We start from the raw sequence: 20,437 nt of genomic DNA, 5'->3' as shown, positions 1-20,437 counted from the left end.
ATGAGCTTTGTAATTAAAAAATGGGAATGTCTTCGAGTATCTCTTACTCTCTTAGGTATCTGCTTTAAGACCACAATTTCTTTATTTTTGTATTGTAATGGCTCATCTCTCACTTTTCTCAATACTTCATCTCTTGTTGTTTTCTTTATGAATCTCACATGTACTTCTCTAGATAGTTTATATTTCCTTGCATAGCTTGAATTCATTTGAAATATTTCATCTATCTCCATTTGCATCGCTGCTCTGTCTGCTTTCAAAGCCTCTGCCAGAATCTCAATGATCACAACTGCTATATTTTCTTCTCTGTCTTCAGGGATATTTTGAAATCTCAAATAGTGTTCCGCCTTCTCCATTTCTAAGATTGCTACTACGCCTTCTAGATTTTGATTTGCTTGTTCTAATTTTTCATTTTCTTGTAATAGTATTCCCATTTTTATCAATATCATTTGATTTATTTTCCATTTTCTGAATTCTTAGTTCATTTTTGGCAATCATTTGATGATGAACTTCAAATTGTGCCTTTATATCAAATTTCTTTTCTTAATTTATCAAAATTGCTTTTTGTCTCTTCATGATTTTTTTGCATTCACTCTTGAATCAATTTTAGTGTAGTCTGCATTTCATTTTGGGCAGTGCTTATTTTCTCACACTGCAACATTGTTTCAATAGATCCCTGAGTTGTTGGGCTAGGTGTTCCAACAAAAGGTGCAGAAGAAGTCTTCTTCATAAGTCTGGTGATGTTTGATGTACTCATTTTTAAGCCAACAGTCTTAGGGTAAAATCCAAAATGTAAAAAGGAGCCAATTACTTTAGGCTAAATACAGTATCTCAAGGAAAAAAAACAAAATAGAGCAGGCTAAAAGAAAAAAGAAAGAAAAAGCCAACTATCTTAGGCTAAAATCCAATCAAAAAGAACGAGCCAACTACTTTAGGCCAAATCCAACTCCTCCAGTTGTGTCTCAGATGTAAAGCGTTTGCTGTCTCCAAATAATTCCTGTTTTAATTATATCCAGAGTCAACAAATATAGTTATGAGAAATCTTTCCCATTGTAGACTCACACCAAGGCACTTTGTTTACACCAGGTTTTGTCCCAAGGTCAAATATTTCCAGATTTTTTTAGTATTTAATAATACTATAATTTCTTCTTTTGCCACTAGATGTCCTCATATATTATTTTATCAATGTCTGATTTTAGAAAATTTTTACAAAGTTTTTCTCTTAAAATTCTTTATAGGTTGTTTACCCTTAAGATTATATCTAGAAAAATTTCCCACCTCTTATAGATTAAGTAATCCTTCGTTGAATCAATCTGAGTTCAATTTTTAGAAGATTTTTTTTGGTATTCTTTAAATATCTTCCCCTTTTGTAATTGTTCGCCGCCTTTAGCTTCAATCCTTCTGGGGTCTTTACTTTTTAGCTCTTCCCAATCAGGGGCTCAACGTTTTTTAATTCAAAAGGAAAAGGAAAAATCACTGGCTCACCCAGCTTTAGCACGCTGTTGACAATCAGCTGTTTGGCGGAGCACCATGGCTCCTCGCTTTCCTTTCGGCTGGCGATGACTTGGGCTGCCTGGGCTCACTCGGCAGCCTTTCCTCCATCCTTTCAGAGGGCTTCTTCAATCTGCTCAGACCTACCGCTGTCTGGTCCGGGCTCCTGAAGTATCCCTCCTTCTTCGTTGCCCCTCCAGGGCAACTTTCCGATCCTTTAAGGTTGCTGGGCAAAGTGAAATCGGGCTGAAAAGCCGGAGTCATGGCTTCTTCCACCTGTCTCATCAGCTGCCGAAACCGAAACCTTGGGTTCATATTTCTAATGACTTTTGGAAATTACTTGTTAACTGCTTTTCAGCTAATAGGAACTTTTGGATCGACATGTTTTACAGTACCAAGTGAGTTTCTTTCAATCCCAAAAAGTTTTAAATACAAATTTAATGACGTAAAAATATTTTGGAATAAACAGCAAAAGGATGATTAGAATTTTGATTTTGGAAAGTTACAAATAGACTAAAGGCCCAGTTAGATTTGAAATAAGATTTTAAATTAATTATAAGAATCATTGGAAGGGTCTAGGACAATTTAGGGCGGCCACCTCAGCATGGCCAGCTCACCATCACCAAGTTGTCTCTGCTAACTCACTACCACCAAGTTGTCGCAGGACAATCTAACATGACCAATTCACCACATGGACAACTCACCACAACGGCTGGTAGAAAACCTGGCTGGGTGGGTGGCCAGAGTGCAAAGCAGCACTTGGCCAGGTGCTTCCCACCTGAGGGAGAGCCAGGCAAGTGAGCAGGTGGGCAGAGTGCAGAGCAGCAGCAGCAGCAGCTGGGGGTTTCCCATTTTCACACACATACCCTGCTGCTGCCACCACACTGAACTCTGGGCTGTTTGTAATTTGGGTTGTTAGCTGATGACGACAGTGTTTGAGCCATTCATAGGCAGTGGTGGTGGATGGGGTGGGCAGTGGGTAGGCAGAGGAGGCTGGGTGCATCCCATTTTCACACCCTGTGCTACTGCCACTGCTGCAGGCTGTTCAGCAGCGGTGGTGTTTTAGCCATTTTGGGGGGCAGCAGTGGGTGAGGCAGGGATGGTAACAGTGAGAGAGTGTGAACATGAGACTCACCCAATATCTACCAGCTCTCTGATACCTGCTCCACCCTCCGCTGCTACCCCTGAATGGCCCGAACACCACCACTGCCAAACAGCCCAAATTCCAAATGGTGTGGAGCTCAATGTGTCAGCAGTGGTGGTAGCAGAACAATGTGAAAATGGGAAGCCCTGGCCCCCACTGCCCTGTGCTCTGCCTACCTGCTTGCTTGCCAACCCACGCACCTGGGCAGCCAGTCTTCCCTCTGGCTGGCTGTGGTGAGTTGTCCCTGTGGTGAATTGGCCATGATAAGTCATTGGCACAGGTGACTTGCCCACACAGAGCTGGCCACACCAAGTTGTTCCTTTCCTCATGGAAAATACTTTTGTTCTGAAAAATGATAGGATGCGACTTAAGTATATATTATCTTCTTATCTTAAAATTTATATTTTTTAAGAAAAGGAAGACTATAGAACAAAGAAGAGAATTTTGATGAAGTTGGGTGACCTAAACAGTCACTCAAGAGCATCTTGTGGGTTCAGCACAGACTAATTTGAGGATGCAAGAATTCTCAGTAAGTAGCAAAGGAATAAAAACAAGGTGAGAATTAAACACAGCAGTTGAGTGGTGAGTGGACGAATATACTTGAGCAGTAGGGTTGTACAGATCCTTTGACATGTTGAGTGAAGCATCTTCTGAAACTTTGGTGAAAAACCACAAAGAAGCAGCAGCTTTTCCAAGGTTCTTCACAGCTACTTTACGGCCCTTCCAGGAGAACATGAAGTGATACATGAGGATTAGCACAAAACTAATAGAAAACACCTTTATTGTAAAACTGCCACTGGATTGAGACAGACTTCTTTTTTTAAGTTTGCAAGAGCCATTGGAATTGAACAATATAAATCTGCCAGATAAATAAGAAAGAATTTAACCAGCAGGTCATGTTATACCCCAGCATAGCAACATAAGAAAGCTGGCTTGGATAAAGGAATCTCATTTTTATATCAGCTTATAGGGAGAAACTGGTATGAAACTAGACAGATTTTGGATAACCACAGATGATGTAATTGCACAATCATCCTTTAAGCAGTGAATTGTGCCAGAGAAATTGCATTTATTAAGAGCAGTACATGATGTGCTATAAACTAGACAACAAGGACTTAAGAAAACATGTAGCAGGTTGACAACTTTTTATCAGATGAGAATATCTTTTATGTTTTATTACATTTATTAAAATACATAATATTCTAATTTCATTTAAACTAGTTCCATATTTAATAAACATATAATTACCACAGTAAGAATTCTGATCATGCTCCAGATTTTTTAATCCCGTTTTTAGTTTTCCATTGATTTAGATGGCGGTCAGGCCTTAATTATTATGCAGCACTTGGAATATAAGATTAAACCTTAAAAGAAATACAGAATTATTTTCAAGCATAAATGGAATTTTGTACTATGTGGGACACCATGAAAGGTGCCATTAGAAGACATACCATAAGCATATCAAGAAGGAAGAATTAAAAGCAAAAAGGGATGAAATGCAAAAGCTGGAAATGCTGACATTTTTATCACTTTCATTTATTGGTAACATAGTTTGGAAATCGTTCTTCAAAATTATTAACTCCTAAGGTCAGAAAAAGAATAAAATTTTATTAACAGCATAACCAACAAAAATTAGGTCCCATTAACCAAGCAAAAGATATATAGAATGTAATTATAGAAAATTTATTTATCCGGTTATACATCTACTAGTTCTGAGGTTAATAGGATCATAAACTTACAAAAGTAATGAATGAATATAAAGATTATCTTAGTGAAGTTATAAGTGGAGATAAAATATGCAACATTATAATATTTTCAAATAATATTAAATCCTGGATATTCAGATGGACTAGAAATATATATTTTTCAAATATAGAGCAGCATCAAATAAAGAAGTCTGCTCTTTTCTATGCTATATGATTTCAATTTGGTAAGGTAGGAAACAATATAATATTGATAGCAAACAATATTTTTTTTTATTGTATATTGTCTCCCTGGAGCAAAAATCAAAGATGTAACTGAGTACCTTACTAAAATAATCAACCCCATGGAATACTACCCCGTTCTTCTCCTACATGTGGGGACCAGTGACACAACAATGAATCTAAAAACAATAACAAGAGATAGCTAGGAGAAAAGTTAAAGAATTAGGAGCACAAGTGGTGTTTTCATCTATACTTCCAACAAAAGGCCAACAAAAGAGGAGGTAGAGTTGCATTATAGATAAAAGATCACTATATCTCTACAGAAATAGAAAAATGAAGGATGAAAACCTCTTAGAATCCTTACAGGTCAATATAAAAGGAAAAAAGAATGACATTGCCATAGGCATATACTACAGGCCACCCAACCAAGCAGAAGAAATAGATGAACTCTTTGCTAATCAATTAACAAAAGCATGGGGGAATCACACCATAATAGTAATGGGAGACTTTAACTACCCTGATATCAACTGGGAGACAAACTCTGCAGCAACTAACAGATCAAACAGATTCCTAACCAACTTAGATGGCAATTTGGCATCTAAAAGGTAGAAGAGGGAACTAGATGGAAAGCTATACTGGATATAATTCTTACTAATCAAGAAGTGATAGAGGGAGTTGAACTTTGGGTGAGAGTGGCCACATCATATTGGAATTCAATATAATGCAAACACAAGCAATAGAATATAATCCAACCAGTGTCTTAAATTTTAAAAGAGCTGATTTTAACAAACTCAGAGACAGCCTAAAAAAAATTCCATGGATGAAAATACTAAAGGGGAAAACAACTCAAGAAGTACGGGAAACACTGAAAAATATGGTCAAAAAAGCTCAGTCTGACACAATACCACTGAAAAAGAAAAACAAGAATTCCAAGAAGAAACCAGCATGGTTACACAAAGATCTCACTGATAAACTGAATGACCGAAAGAATAAGTTCAAAAAAATGTAAAGAGGAACACATAACTAAGCAGAATATCAACAGATAGCCTGAATCTGCAAAGACATAGTCAAGAAAGCAGAGGCTCAGAATGAACAAAACTTGCAACAAAAGTCAAAGATAATTTTAAAAAAAGTTTATTTCAACATATAAATAAAAAGAAAAAAAGTCAAGGAAGAGTCCACTAAAGAGACACGATGGAAAGAAAGTAACAGGTAGTAGAGAGAAAGCAGAGTTGCTTAACTCATTCTTTGCATCAATCTTCATGCAAAAAGAAAATATAACCCAACCTATCAAAAACCTATTTCAAGACAGACTTGAAATAAAAATTAAAATAAGCAAGAAAATGGTAAAAGAACACTTGTCTGACCTTGATGAATATAAATCACCAGGACCTGACAGATTACATCCCAGAGTTCTGAAGGAGCTGCCAGATGTTATCTCAAAACCATTGTACCATATCTTTAAAAAATCCTGGAGCACTAGTGAACTATCAAAGGATTGAAAAGAGCTGATGTGGTTCTCATCTTTAAAAAAAAAAAAAAACCAGGCCCAGGAAACTATAAACCAATCAGCCTAACATCAATACCTGGAAAGATATTGGAAGAAATAATCAAAAAAGAGATCTGTAAATATTTAGAAACAAAGTTATAAGTAAAAGCTAGCATGAGTTTGTTAAAAACAGATCACACCAAACCAATCCTATTTCATTCTTTGACAACATGACTAAATTAGTAGACCAGTGAATGTTGTGGACATAGTATACATGGGCTTCAGCAAAGCATTTGGCAAAGTACACCACAACCTACTTCTTGGTAAACTAAAAAAATGTGGGATAGAAAGCATCATCACTAGACAGATTTGTAACTGGCTGACAAACTGTACTCAGTGAGTAGTCCTTAATGGTACTACATCTACATGGAGGGAAGTGAGCAGTGGGGTATTACAAGGTTCTGTCTTAGGCCCAGTACTCTTCAATATCTTCATAAATGAGTTAGATGAGGGAATAGAAGGGGAACTCGTCAAATTTGCAGATGACACTAAGCTGGCAGGAATAACCAACACCCCAGAAGACAAACTCAGGATCCAAAAAGTTCTTGACACTTGAACAATGGGATTATCCAACAAAATTAAATTGAATGTGGAGAAAAGCAAGGTTTTACACCTGGACAGGAAAAACCAAAGGTACAAGTACAGATTAGGCGAAACCTGGCTCAAAAACAGTAAAAGAGGGACCTTGGAGTCCTAGTGGACGATCACTTAAATATGAGCCAGCAGTTTGCAGCAGCAGCTAAAAAAAAAAACCTAATACAATCCTTTGTTGTATAAACAGACGCTTAGAATCCAAAACACATGAAATATTAGTATCGCTTTATAAATCCTTAGTAAGACCACAGTTGGAATACTGTATCCAGTTTTGGTCACCACATTACAAAAAAAGATGTTGAGACCTTGGGAAAAAGTGCAAAGAAGAGCAATTAAGATGATTAAAGGCCTGGAGACTAAAATGTATGAAGAACGGTTATAGGAATTGGTTATGGTCAGTCTAGAGAAAAGAAGGACTGGGGGGAGGCATGATAGCAGTATTCTAGTATTTGAGGGGCTGCCACAAAGAAGAGGTGGACAACTTGTTTTCCACAGCATCAGAAAGCAAGATAAGGTGGTATGTCTGGTGGGGGGGCGGGTTCTTATTATACTCTTAAAACCTGTCCAACCATTAGAGTCATGTAAGTAATGTGTAAAAATGACAAAGGGAGAAGGAGAAAATATACACTGACTCCAAGTATGTTTATGGAGTCTTGAATGCTGGTGGAAGGAGAAAAGAAATTATGCTAGAGTGGCAGAAGGGAAGGAAGGAATGGATAATAGAAGAAAGAAACAGGAAAGTTGTTTTAAGTTGGTTTGCACAGACTTGTGAGTTGCATGCATTAAGCAGGGAGACTGCCATTAACGTGGTCAGCCCAAACATGTGAATTGTATGCCTTAACACAAGCCTTAGAATGTTGAAGGAACAAGAATGTACTAAAGATGGGAGGTGGATGTTGCAAGATGGGAGAGGGATGTTGAAAAAAAAAAGAAAAAACAACAACAAACAATGGCTAGAACATAGAAGCAGCCACTGAAGGGGGGTTGCAAGGGATGATTAATATTTTCTAAAACAGGATGGTTGTATTTATACTTTAGTTAAACAAATATGTGATAAAATTCAAGTTAAAAAAAAAAGCTTTACAACATTTAGTGGTGAGGCCATGTCAATATAGGCCTCAACTGGAAAGTTGTTTTTGTTTCTTTGAAATGGGAGGCTTTTGTTACATGAAGATTCAAGAATGTCAATGAAGAAGAGAAGAAAGTTACTCAGTATTTGCATAATGTGGCGCAGGTTTTGTCTTCTATCTCAGTACAGGCCCAGGCTGCCTTACCATCTGTCTCTGGCCATTGTTCCTGGAGAGTGGATTCAGGTGAAAAGAACTGTCACCTAGAAATACCAGTCCTGAGTGGTCTCAACCATGCCAAATCCTCCTGATTTAAGGAATCAAGGCATGAGTCCATGGAAAGTCCCGTCATATCCTCTCCAGTGAAAAACTCCGCAGCTGGACGGCCTGAAAATAAAATTTCAACCTGCCTCACCTGTTGAATTGTTTCCATCTAAGTGGGAGAAAAACTTCAATGGATTGGACCTGTTCCTAGAACCTGGACTATGTATTGAAAAGTTTTTCTTCTGCTACTGTTGTTTCCTTAGTACCTTCTTTGGTAGAAGGAAGGACCATGGGCCCAATACTTTAAGGAACATTGGGGAAAGAAGACTCAGAATATGAAAACTTGCTTGCACAGGAATCTAAAGAAAATATAGGAAGTTATGAACTGTTAAAAGTATAAAAGAATAAATTCAGGTGGAAGAGAAAAAGGGAGGATTGAAGGAAATAAAAGTTATTCTTTTAATAATTGTAGAAATAATTGTAGAAATGTAATGGCATTATATTAAACTGTCTCTTTAGTACAAATGTAACACTGTAACACAAATGTAACAATGCAATGCCAATATATGACCATATGTTTACTATTTCCTGCCTAAAAATCCTCCGGACACAGGAACTTACACTTTTAGAAATCCTACTATCAAAGAGGGGGATTTTGACCCAAGCTGAGAATTACAAATAAACAAGATAACAGCAGATGGATGGAAGAGGTCAGGTTAACAAAGTACAACTTCAGAGTACATCTATAAAGATGAAAGAGCTGCTTAGATGTGACATGCATTATAGGGGTATAAAATGCAGATCTTGAAACCAGGCCAGTGTGCTCCTGGAATCTAATCCATAGGGAAGGATCCAGGGGGGGCGCGTTTGCAAATGCTCCTCTCTTCTATTCTTTTTCTTTTCTCTTTTATTCTGTTTATGTTATTCTCCAATAAACCTTTGTTTTGTTAAAAAAAGGAAACAATAAATGGAAACTAATCAAGGAGAGAAGCAACTTAGAACTAAAGAGAAAGTTCCTGAGGACAATTAACCAGTGGAATAACTTGCCTTCAGACGTTGTGGGTGCTTCATCACTGGAGGTTTATAAAAAAAGACTGGACAGCCACCTATTTGAAAATGTATAGGATCTCCCACTTGAGCAGGGGATTGGATTACTAGAAGACCTCTAAGGGCCTTTCCAGCTCTATTCGGATTGAATAAGCCTCAATAAAAAAAAATCCTGACAATCTTTTGTTGACATATTCACTTTTATTGAAAATGCTCATAGAAATATAACCCAATTTGAAGTCTGAATTACATTAATTTTAGTTAGTAATAGATTTAGAAGTTACAATTGATGGACTCCTTGCTGCATTAATCACTTGCTGTATGTAAAGATAATTTCAGGAAGTTATATACCTGTCTGTTTAAATTTCTATAAGTAAGAATAATTACTAAGCTCAACACTAAATAAAAACAATGTATTTGCTTAATTTTAAGAAAAATTAAAACTGAATTAAAGTCAGGGTAACAACTTTTAATTTTATTCATTGATGAACTATTTCCAAATGAGTATTTTTTCTTAGTTTTTACTTTGTTTCATCCTATCCTATTTCAATGCAGATGATACCACTCTAATGGCAGAAAGTGAAGAGGAACTAAAGAGCCTCTTGATGCGGGTGAAGAAGGAGAGTGCAAAAGTTGGCTCTTTAAGAAAACCAAAATCATGGCATCCGGCCCTCTCAATTCCTGGCAAATAGATGGGGAAGAAATGGAGGTAGTGTCAGATTTTATTTTTCTGGGCTCAAAGATCACCTCAGATGGGGACTGCAGCCAAGAAATTAAAAGACGCTTGCTCATGGGGAGGAAAGCTATGGCAAATCTAGACAGCATACTAAAAAGCAGAGACATCACCCTGCCAACAAAAGTGCGTATAGTCCAGGCCATGGTTTTCCCAGTTGCAATGTATGGCTGTGAAAGTTGGACCATAAGAAAGGCTGAGCGCCAAAGAATTGAGGCCTTTGAACTATGGTGCTGGAGAAGACTCCTGCGAGTCCCTTGGACTGCAAGGCGTTCAAACCGGTCAGTCCTAGAAGAGATCAACCCCGACTGCTCTTTAGAAGGCCAGATCCTGAAGTTGAAACTCAAATACTTTGGCCACCTAATGAGAAGGAAGGACTCACTGGAGAAGGGCCTAATGCTGGGAAAGATTGAGGGCAATAGAAGAAGGGGACGACAGAGAATGAGATGGCTGGATGGAGTCACTGAAGCAGTAGGTGTGAACTTAAATGGACTCCAGAAGATGGTAGAGGACAGGAAGACCTGGAGGAACGTTGTCCATAGGGTCGCGATGGGTTGGACACGACTTCGCAATTAACAACAACATCCTATTCCATTGCTTATTTTTTTGGTTTGTGTTTTGCACCAAATTTGATCTTATGTACACCTATAAATATCTACAATATAAAGAAAAGAATGGTTGAGTTTATCCATATAACATTTGAAATGTTATTGTGATTTCCTTCAAATTAAGACAACCGGACCAGGGGTTGGGGACCCCTGAACTAGTGGACACAATCTTTAGATTCTGAGCTCTTCCATCTTCTTTTATTCCTTTTTTAAACACTGAAGTAGATATATTCAGTAAAAAGAACAGAAAACTGAGGATGTTACAGAACTTGAAACTAAATTATTGATGGAAACCTGATGTTAATATTTCAGCTACAGTAAAACTGAAATAAGCTGTTTAATTCCTTCACAAGACATTACAGCTACCATTTATAACTATTAACATTATTTGAAGAATCATGTGGATCATCTTCCTTTAAAATCAGAAGACTCACTTCAGTATTATATATAACACAAATGCGTAGCAAATTTTCTTGAAAGTCTTGAAAACAGTGCTATCCTTCTGGACTTATTGCACAGGATTAGGGTGGGTGGCACCATAATTCTGCTGATCCTTCTTCCTTTGCAACCAATTTGGGCAATGTTGATTGGGAATAAGCTGTTCTGTACTTGGTCCCTACTTGGTCCCTACATTGCCACAGGGTTCTGTATTTTCTCTGCTCCTTTTTAACATCTACACAAAGCTATTGGGTAGGTCTTTGTAGCCATGGGTTGAGGTATCATCAATATGCTGATGATACCCAACAATATAGTTCTACCCCTGATAGAAACTGTGCAGGTCTTCAAGTAGGGTCTAAAAAATGGCTTTGCATCGGTAACATGGGTATGGAGCCTGAAGAGTCCATACATTGTGCTATTCTAAGAGCTCACTCTAATTTTTAACCCTCAGGATATAAATAAGATTTCCAAATAACATTAGCAAATATATTTGCTGTCCTGAAACTGCTGGATGGTGTAAACATGGAAGAAAACCAATTCTCTGAAGCTATTTATGTATTTGCCAAAAGCGTGTCCTGACATTAAATCACCAGACATAAGTATGGATTTTAGATAAGTGTTTAGACTTTGGACACCCAAAAAATGAGCCAAACCTACTGACAATGTGTGATACAAACAATTCAATTGCCTGCCTGAAGTTTGCCATTAAGGCAGAGTGTGAGGCATGCTGGAATGCTGTGGCCCTGGAACTGGAAAAGACTGTACAAAAACTTCAGCTTCAAATGTGGAGAGAATTTTTCCAACAATTACGCCACCATGAAGAGCCACAGGGACCACCAGCAGGTCCATTGCATTGGTGCACCAGAAAATTAAGCTTCAGATGCTAAGCCTAGAAGACATGAAGTGTAAGGGACATGGAAATGGTGGAGATCATGTCAACAATCAACTGCAGTCACTGCATTCATTCATTTGGCAGAAAGATATTATAATCCCTATTTTGTAAAGTGGCAACAGCTACAATGCAAAGCTACTGGGGCATGAACCCTTAACCTATCATTCGAAATATTTTTATGGGAATCATTCAAGTATGTTTCCAAAAACATCGAGAACAGACAACAGCAAGCTGGTTTCTGCCCAAACTTAGGATGTTAAAATCAGATCTTCACCATCAGACAACTCATGGAAGACCAATGAACAATCACTGAATTCCATCAACTTTCAATAGTGTATATTTGTTGGCTTTCTGGAAAACACTGAACACTGATCAATGTGGTCACCAAATCATATGCCATTGTGCATGTGCTTACTTCCAGCAACTACTGTATGCCTCAATTCTCAGTTTGAAATCATGTTCTGCAAGGTTATGTGATCTCATCCCTACTTTCAATGTCATACAGTAGTCAATGCTATAATAAGGAATTTTTTTACAGAAAGCAAGGAGTATAGAATGAGGAAACCCACTAGATAACCAATTCCAGGCTTGCTGACCACAGTGTAATATTTGCAGACAGTGGCACAGATGCAGTGGTGGGATTCAAATATATGAACAACCGGTTCTCTGTGTGATGCTGCTTCCAGAAGTCCATTCTGGGCCCTGGCAACAAAAAATTAGCTACTGGTTTTGCTGAACACATGCGAACTGGCTGAATCCCACCACTGCACAGATGTCACAAACATCTCCTATATGGATTGTTCACTGGAGAGCAGTAAAGAAGTTGAAGATGAACTAAAAAAAAATCTGAGGCTGAGTTTGAATGATGTAAAATAAACAACTCTTAATCTAAGAACATGGAAAACCATTACAAGAAATATCCCTAGTCCTGTCACTTACAGTAACATACTGACTCTGGGAAGCCCGTTTCATCATCCAAACAAGTCTCTGATATAGTCTAGATGCAGAAAAAACTAACTTGAGGTAATTCAATAACCTTTGTAAGATTTTTACATCTTCATGTGTACATCTACCAAAGTACATATAAGTAAACGTGCATAACTGTACTGCTTAAGTATTCATTTTTACAAGTGCTGTAAAATTTATAGTGCTGCTTAGGTTCCTGCAGAAAACTGCCCAAATTGCAAGTATTTTTTTTTAAAGGAATTTGAGTGCAATCACTGAAGTTAAGCATTTGTAAATCACATTTATTTTAATGAAGACATTTAATCATATCTTCATTTAACTGTTCTAATGAAATCAATCACTCAGAAATGGACTGTATATTTTTCATTTCATTTGTATACTGTGCATTCTCCCCTCCGCCAATACAGGAATGTAATTTTTCCTATTCTTCTTCTAATTATTAATCCTGGTATGATCTCACCTCCTTTTCAAATGGCTTGGAAATTAGAGCCTCTTCTCCTTTGAGTTAAGTATGCCCTCTCGTGGTCAGAAACAATATTGTTGAAATAAACATTTTCACAATAGCATTTCTACTCCTTAAATGTTAGTTCAAACAGAATAGGTGTTCAAATCACAAATAAAATTAGATGTTTAGGGATACAATTGACTGCCAGATGCACTACACTTAAAAGGGATAACTATGATAAGTTAATAGAACAGATTCAAAAAGACTTTGATATTTGGACTAACCTACAGCTCTCTCTTATGGGCAGAATTGCAGTGATTAAAATGAATGTGTTGCTAAAAATCTTATTCTTGTTCCAATGTATACCTATAAAATTAGACAAGAATTTTTTTCAAAATTTGAATAAAATGATGTGTAAATTCATCTGGCAAGGAAAAAGAGCAAGGATTAAATTAAAATTATTGCCGGACTCAAAGGAAAGGGGGAGATTTGGTCTTCCAGACTTGGAGAAATATTACCAGGCTACAGCATTAGTATGGGTAAGAGATTGGATATTACTAAAGAACAGGAGACTATTATATCTGGAGGGCCATGACCTACAAATAGGATGGCATGCCATATTATGGGATCATAAATATAAAGTACATAAATATTTTTGAAGACACTATATTAGGCAAGCTCTTATTGATGTATGGACAAAAATTTGGCAACCAAATTATACTCAAGTACCTAGTTGGATCTCACCGTTAGAAATATATGTACACCCAAAATTTACCCAATTAGACAAGACCATAATATATAAAAATATCTTAGATGAAAGAGGGGAATTGAAATCCAGGAAAACCCTCCAGGATGAAGGGATAGAATTAGAATGGTGGGCATACCTGCAACTGCAGGTGAGATATTGGAAAGATAAAAAAGAGTTAGGCATTAAATTAGAACCAATAGAATTGGATAAAATAATATTGGGGTCGGAGGATAAAATGATTAAAAAATTATACCACTATTTGTTAGATCAGGCAATGTACGAGGAACAAGTAAAAGTGACTATGTTGAATTGGAGCAAGGACTTTGGTCTTAATTTTGATCTGCACATCTGGCAAGAACTATGGGCCAGAAACAAGAAGCTTACTTTGGCCACCTCTTACAAAGAGAACCTCTACAAAATGTTTTATAGATGGCATCTCCCACCCACAAGATTGGCTAAAATGTGTACCAATGTCTCCCCTAAATGTTGGAAATGTAATCTGACAAGTGGAACATACTATCATATGTGGTGGGAATGCATGTGAGCTCGTGATTTTTGGAACAGGATTAAAGTATGGTTGGAAGAAATATTAGAGTGAGTGGTAGAACCAAAACCAGAACTCTTTCTATTAGGTTTAACTATGCAAAAGCATGACAAAGGCATACTTTATTTAATGTTACACATTTCAACGGCTTCCAGGCTGGTTCTTGCTCAAAATTGGAGGAATAAGGGAACTCCAACGGAAGAAGAGATCCTGCATAAAATTTTATCATGTGCTGAGATGGACAGGCTTACAATGATTATGAAAGACAAGACAGAACACGAATACTTTGAAATCTGGGACGAATTTTATCGTTGGTATGAATTAAGGAGAACTGCTTGGACTTCAAGTTAATGGTAGAATTAAAAGATATATATAACTGTACATATAATTGTATATATAATTGTATTGTATAGAAGGATGAGGCTTATATAGAGGTTAAGAATGATGTATTAAGTTTTTGTACCATGAGAAACAAACTGTTAGGAAAATTCATTCTGGAATGTCATGTTTGTCCATTTTTGTTTTAATTGTATTATGAATAAAAAAAATTTTTAAAAATCTTGTATGGTTTGTAGTTTGTTCCTTAAGAAATGGTTATTGTTTCTATATTATTTGGTGTATTATTGTTTCATTGTACGGTAGTATTTTATATTGCTCCCTATATTACATTTTATTTCTGTATTTCCAATTCTTTGCATATTGCCTAGAGGAGATGTCAAACAGATGAACAAACATGCAGCACCTTTGCTCATTCCATGTAAACCACATCTTACAGAAGAGATAAGACTAATTTATTCCTTCAAATTGGAATTGTGAGTATGAGCCTCATCTGTTTTGGATTACTTCAGAGACTTTTATTCTTTTTTGTGAAACTGGCATGTTGCAAGGAAAAAGGAGAGCTTCCGAGATCAACTTTACTTCCAGCAATGCCTTTAAGCAAGAGATGTCCCCCACAGCCTTTCAGTGAGCCCAAAAATCAGAGCATCAAATCAGTACCTTCTTTGGAAGTGCCAGTCATCCATTAAAAAAAAAGGAGTAAGATAAGCTGGGGTGACAGAGGCATTCAAAAAGGTCAGAATTGTGGCAGGCAAAACCTCCTATGTTAAAAGGCCAGTTAAGCTGCTTTTTAATTGGCTGCACATCCCACAGCAATTGTTTCTTAAATAGAAAAGACCATTGTGGTAATCATTCATGAAAGTATACAGTATGCAACATATTCATACATGCCCCAAGCCATTCCCCAAACAGGACAAGAAGGAGAGACACAGAGACAACCTATTGTTGCCAGAGTGAATCAACAAATGCTTTCTATTCTTCACTTAGAAACCCTTGGATCCCTCACTACCCCTTATGAAGAGAAAAATAAGGTGATCTTTAGCTCCTGTGCATTTCATGCTGCCTTACTTTGTGCTGTGATGCATATGCTGGACTTTTAGTACCTTCCTGGAAATTTCTTATTGACATTATGGGGACAAAATTAATTCTCCCACTGTAGCAATTCCTATACTAAAATTCAGAATTTGAACAGAAAAAACACCTTCCTTATCTGAAGAGGACGATAGGTCAAAAATGGAGAAATATTTTTTTAAAATGCTGCCTATCAAACTGTGTTAGTAGGAAAAGGAGGCAAGAAACTAGTCCTTATTTCTAACCTGCTTTTAACTTCCCCTTAAAAATCCAATCCTGTCAGTGTAAATGTTTAAGATTTAATGGTGCTTTTGAATGCCAGGTCAGTAATGTGGTAAGGTCTTCCTTATACATGACTTAATTGTAGATGAGGTGATCTAGTGTGAATAACCAAGGTCTGAGTGAAAGTTCTCCTTTTGGAGATTGTGGATGATGTGATCTGGTGTGGATATAACTGGTTGCTGTGGGATGTGCGGCCATGACTTCAGAACATGGGTAGGTAGGATGGCAGCAATCATTTGGATATCCTTGGGGGCTTTCAGAGGCTTTCGCACATAACTGGATGTGGGATTATCTGACTGAAGCTGGGGTTCTAAAGAGCAGTTGGGTTTATTGCTGTTGTACCTCTATACCAGGGGTGTCAAACTGCTGGCCCACAGGCCAGATACATCATGGAAAAACTGCGTCCACCCCATTGCCAGCAATGGAAACAAAGTTGTGATACATCGCAACACATCATCTGACGTGAGTTTGACATCCCTGCTCTAAATGATACGGCATCATTTCCCCTTCAGCTGCTAAATTTCATTGCTGGGTTAGTGGTAGAATCCTTGAGGCTGGTAAAATCCTCTGGAGTGCTATTAAGTCTGGGACAGTCCAAAATTCATATCCACCATGGAACTGTTACAAGTAGCTGAGAGCTACTAGATACTAGCAATCACAACCTAAATCTGTTTTTGATCCTGGGGCAGTTACAATAGGATCTAGGTCAGTGGTGTCAAATTGCCAGCCCACGGGCTGGACACGTCATCGGGAAACCACGCCTACCCCATTGCTGGCAATGGCAAAAAAAGCTCTGATAGGTTGCATGGCGTCATGTGACGTCGCGTGTTTGACATGTCTGATCTAGGTGCTGAGTACATTACTGTCTGTTGCATAAAATAATCTACTCCCTTAAGAAGAACCAAAGCATTTGGAGACTGCAATAAAGCCACTTTATAAGCATGAAGAAAATATAGAGATCACTGGCCCCCAAGCCAAAGAATTTAAGATCCCCAAGCATTCAAAGAAATAAAGATTATAGAGTAAAGGAGACTATACAAATGAAATGGCAATAATTTGACAACATGATGTCTGATGGAAAGACCAGGTCCACACTGAAGATCCAATTAAATTTATTGCTAAACAGTCTAGGCACGGGAATCTTCTCAATTAACAGTTAGCACCTGCTTGTAGTTAGATGAGAGAAAACAGAATTCAAGGAGGATTGGACTTATGGCTTGAGCAGACTACCCTGGCACTATATATGAGAGAATGTATACAGTAAGTCTGTTGTTCAGGGACAGTTCCATAAGTGTTCCTTTTATACATCAGCAAATTTTAACATTTCCTGCTTGAATGTGCCTTCCCTTCCCCCATTTCCCAAGCCAAAGAATTTAAGCTCTCCAAGCATTCAAAGAAATAAAGATTATACAGTAAAGGAGACTATACTAAAGCTGTCACATGATGTCATGAATAATTAATTTATGACCCAGGGATGAAATGGCAACAATTTGACAGCATGATGTCTGATGGAAAGACCAGGTCCACACTGAAGATCCAAAAAAACTTCAACCAAATGGTCTTTCTTATTCCAGATAATATTTATAATAATAGAGGGAGAACTATTTGATGATTCAAAGGCACTGACATGGAAGGTTAACTGGCAAAGGAAGAAAGCCAGAGTAAGGCTGAAGAAAATAATGGCTTTGATTTATTAGAGGTGATATTATATTACTAATTGGATGGTTGAATATGGTGGAAAATAGATAATTTTTAAAAAATAGAGTAACGTTATAACTGAATAGGTAAGATCTGTAACTAGACTATTAGACTTTGGTATGAAAAGGGAAAAGGGGAGAAGTTGAGATAAGGGAACCTTTTGGCTACCTAAACATAAAATATTTGGAAATCATAAATAATAATGGTTTCTTCTTCTTTTTTGAACATTGATGGGAAATTAAAGTTTATGCATTGGCTAAAAAGTATTGATAAATCTAACAAGGATGTTTTTACTTAGTTGAAAATAAGAATTTTGTTTGCCCAGTATGAGATAACAGATATTACTGGAAAGAGAGAGGGAGTATTTGAGCTTCTAATATTAGATCTAAACTAAAAGTTTAAGTATATTACTGAACTATTGGTTAATCTAGTCCTAGACAACACATATAATGGTTTGACTTATTGGAGGGGATACTGTATTACTAATTAGATGGTTTGCATGATGGAAAATAAATAATTTTTAGAAAACAGTAAAAATCCAGTGGTGGCGAACCTATGGCATGGGTGCCAGAGGCGGCACTCAGAGCCCTCTCTGTGGGCACGCGCACCGTCGCCCCAGTCCTAGGCCTTCAGCTGGGTTTTATAAAACCTTTTCGCTTTAGGCCTCCACCGCCATGTGCAAGAAAAAAAAGGTTCAATCAGTCAATTTCAACTTCTCGAGGGGAAAAAAAGATCTTGCAAAGTTGGAATTGATTGATTGAACTTTTTAGTCCCACCTGTCTGCCGTTACCACCACAGCCATGCCCACCCAATGGGCCACACCCAGCCAATGGCTCACACCTACCCGGCACCTGATGATGCATAAATAGGTTTTGGGTTGCAGTTTGGGCACTCGGTCTCCAAAAGGTTCGCCATCACTGCTATAATCAAATAGATAAGATGTGTAACTAGAATATTAGACTTTGCTAAGAAAGGGGGGAAAGGGAGAAGTTGAGATAAGGGAAACTTTGGTCACCTAAATATAAAATATTTGGAAATTATAAATAATGATAATTTGAATATTGATAGGAAATTAAAGCCTGGACAAAAAAAGCAATAACAGGACATTGATTGTATACAAGGATTGAGTGCAAACGCAATTAAGATATGTATAAGCTAAAAATTATTGATAATTAATAATAATAATAATAATAATAATAATAATAATAATAATAATAATAATAGTAAAGTTGGAAGGGACCTTGGAGGTCATCTAGTCCAACCCCCTGCTCGGGCAGGAAACCCTACACCATTTCGGACAAATGGCTGTCCAGTCTCTTCTTAAAAACTTCCAGTGTTGGAGCATTTACTGCTTCTGGAGGCAAGCTGTTCCACTGATTAATTGTTCTCACTGTCAGGAAGTTTCTCCTTAGTTCTAGGTTGCTTCTCTCCTTGATTAGTTTCCACCCGTTGCTTCTTGTCCTGCCTTCAGGTGCTTTGGAAAATAGCTTAATTCCCTCTTCTTTATGGCAGCCCCTGAGATATTGGAATACTGCTATCATGTCCCCCCTTGTCCTTCTCTTCGTTAAACTAGACATACCCAATTCTAGCAACCGTTCCTTATATGTTTTAGCCTCCAGTCCCCTAATCATCTTTGTTGCTCTTCTCTGTACTCTTTCTAGAGTCTCAACATCTTTTTTACATCGTGGTGACCAAAACTGGATGCAGTATTCCAAGTGTGGCCTTACCAAGGCATTGAAGAGTGGTATTAATACTTCACGTGATCTTGATTCTATCCCTCTGTTAATGCAGCCTAGCACTGTGTTGGCCTTTTTGGCAGCTGCGCACACTGCTGGCTCATATTTAACTGATTGTCTACTAGGACTCCGAGGTCCCTCTCACAGTTACTACTATTGAGCATGGTGCCACCTATGCTGTACTTGTGCATTTGGTTTTTCTTGCCTAAATGTAGAACCTTGCTTTTTTCACCATTGAATTTCATTTTGTTAGTTAGTGCCCAGTGTTCAAGTCTGTCCAGATCCTTCTGTACCTGAAGCCTGTCTTCTGGAGTGTTGGCTATTCCTGCCAGCTTGGTGTCATCTGCAAATTTGATGAGTTCCCCATCTATCCCTTCATCCAAATCGTTGATGAAGATGTTGAAGAGTACTGGGCCCAGAACAGAGCCCTGGGGCACCCCACTACACACTTCCCTCCATATAGATGCAGTTCCATTGAGGACCACTCGCTGAGTACGGCCGGTCAGCCAGCTACGGATCCATCTGGTGGTGGTTCTGTCTACCCCACATTTTTCTATCTTGTCAAGTAGTAGGTTGTGATCTACTTTATCAAATGCCTTACTGAAGTCCAAGTAAATTATGTCCACAGCATTCCTCTGATCCACTAATTTTGTCACTTGGTCAAAGAATGCAATAAGATTTGTCTGGCATGATCTATTTTTGACAAACCCATGTTGGCTTTTAGTAATGACTTTGTTTGCCTCTAGGTGTTCGTTGATTCGTTGTTTGATTATCTTTTCCAGGATCTTCCCAGGTATTGAGGTCAGGCTGATAGGTCTGTAATTTCCTGGATCCATTTTTTTTCCTTTTTTGAGGATGGGAA

Source organism: Crotalus tigris, unplaced genomic scaffold (assembly GCF_016545835.1).
Source record: "Crotalus tigris isolate CLP2741 ecotype Arizona unplaced genomic scaffold, ASM1654583v1 scf7180000017560.2302168, whole genome shotgun sequence".
In the NCBI taxonomy this organism is placed as follows: domain Eukaryota; kingdom Metazoa; phylum Chordata; class Lepidosauria; order Squamata; family Viperidae; genus Crotalus; species Crotalus tigris.
Note: the sequence above shows the minus strand (reverse complement) of the source record.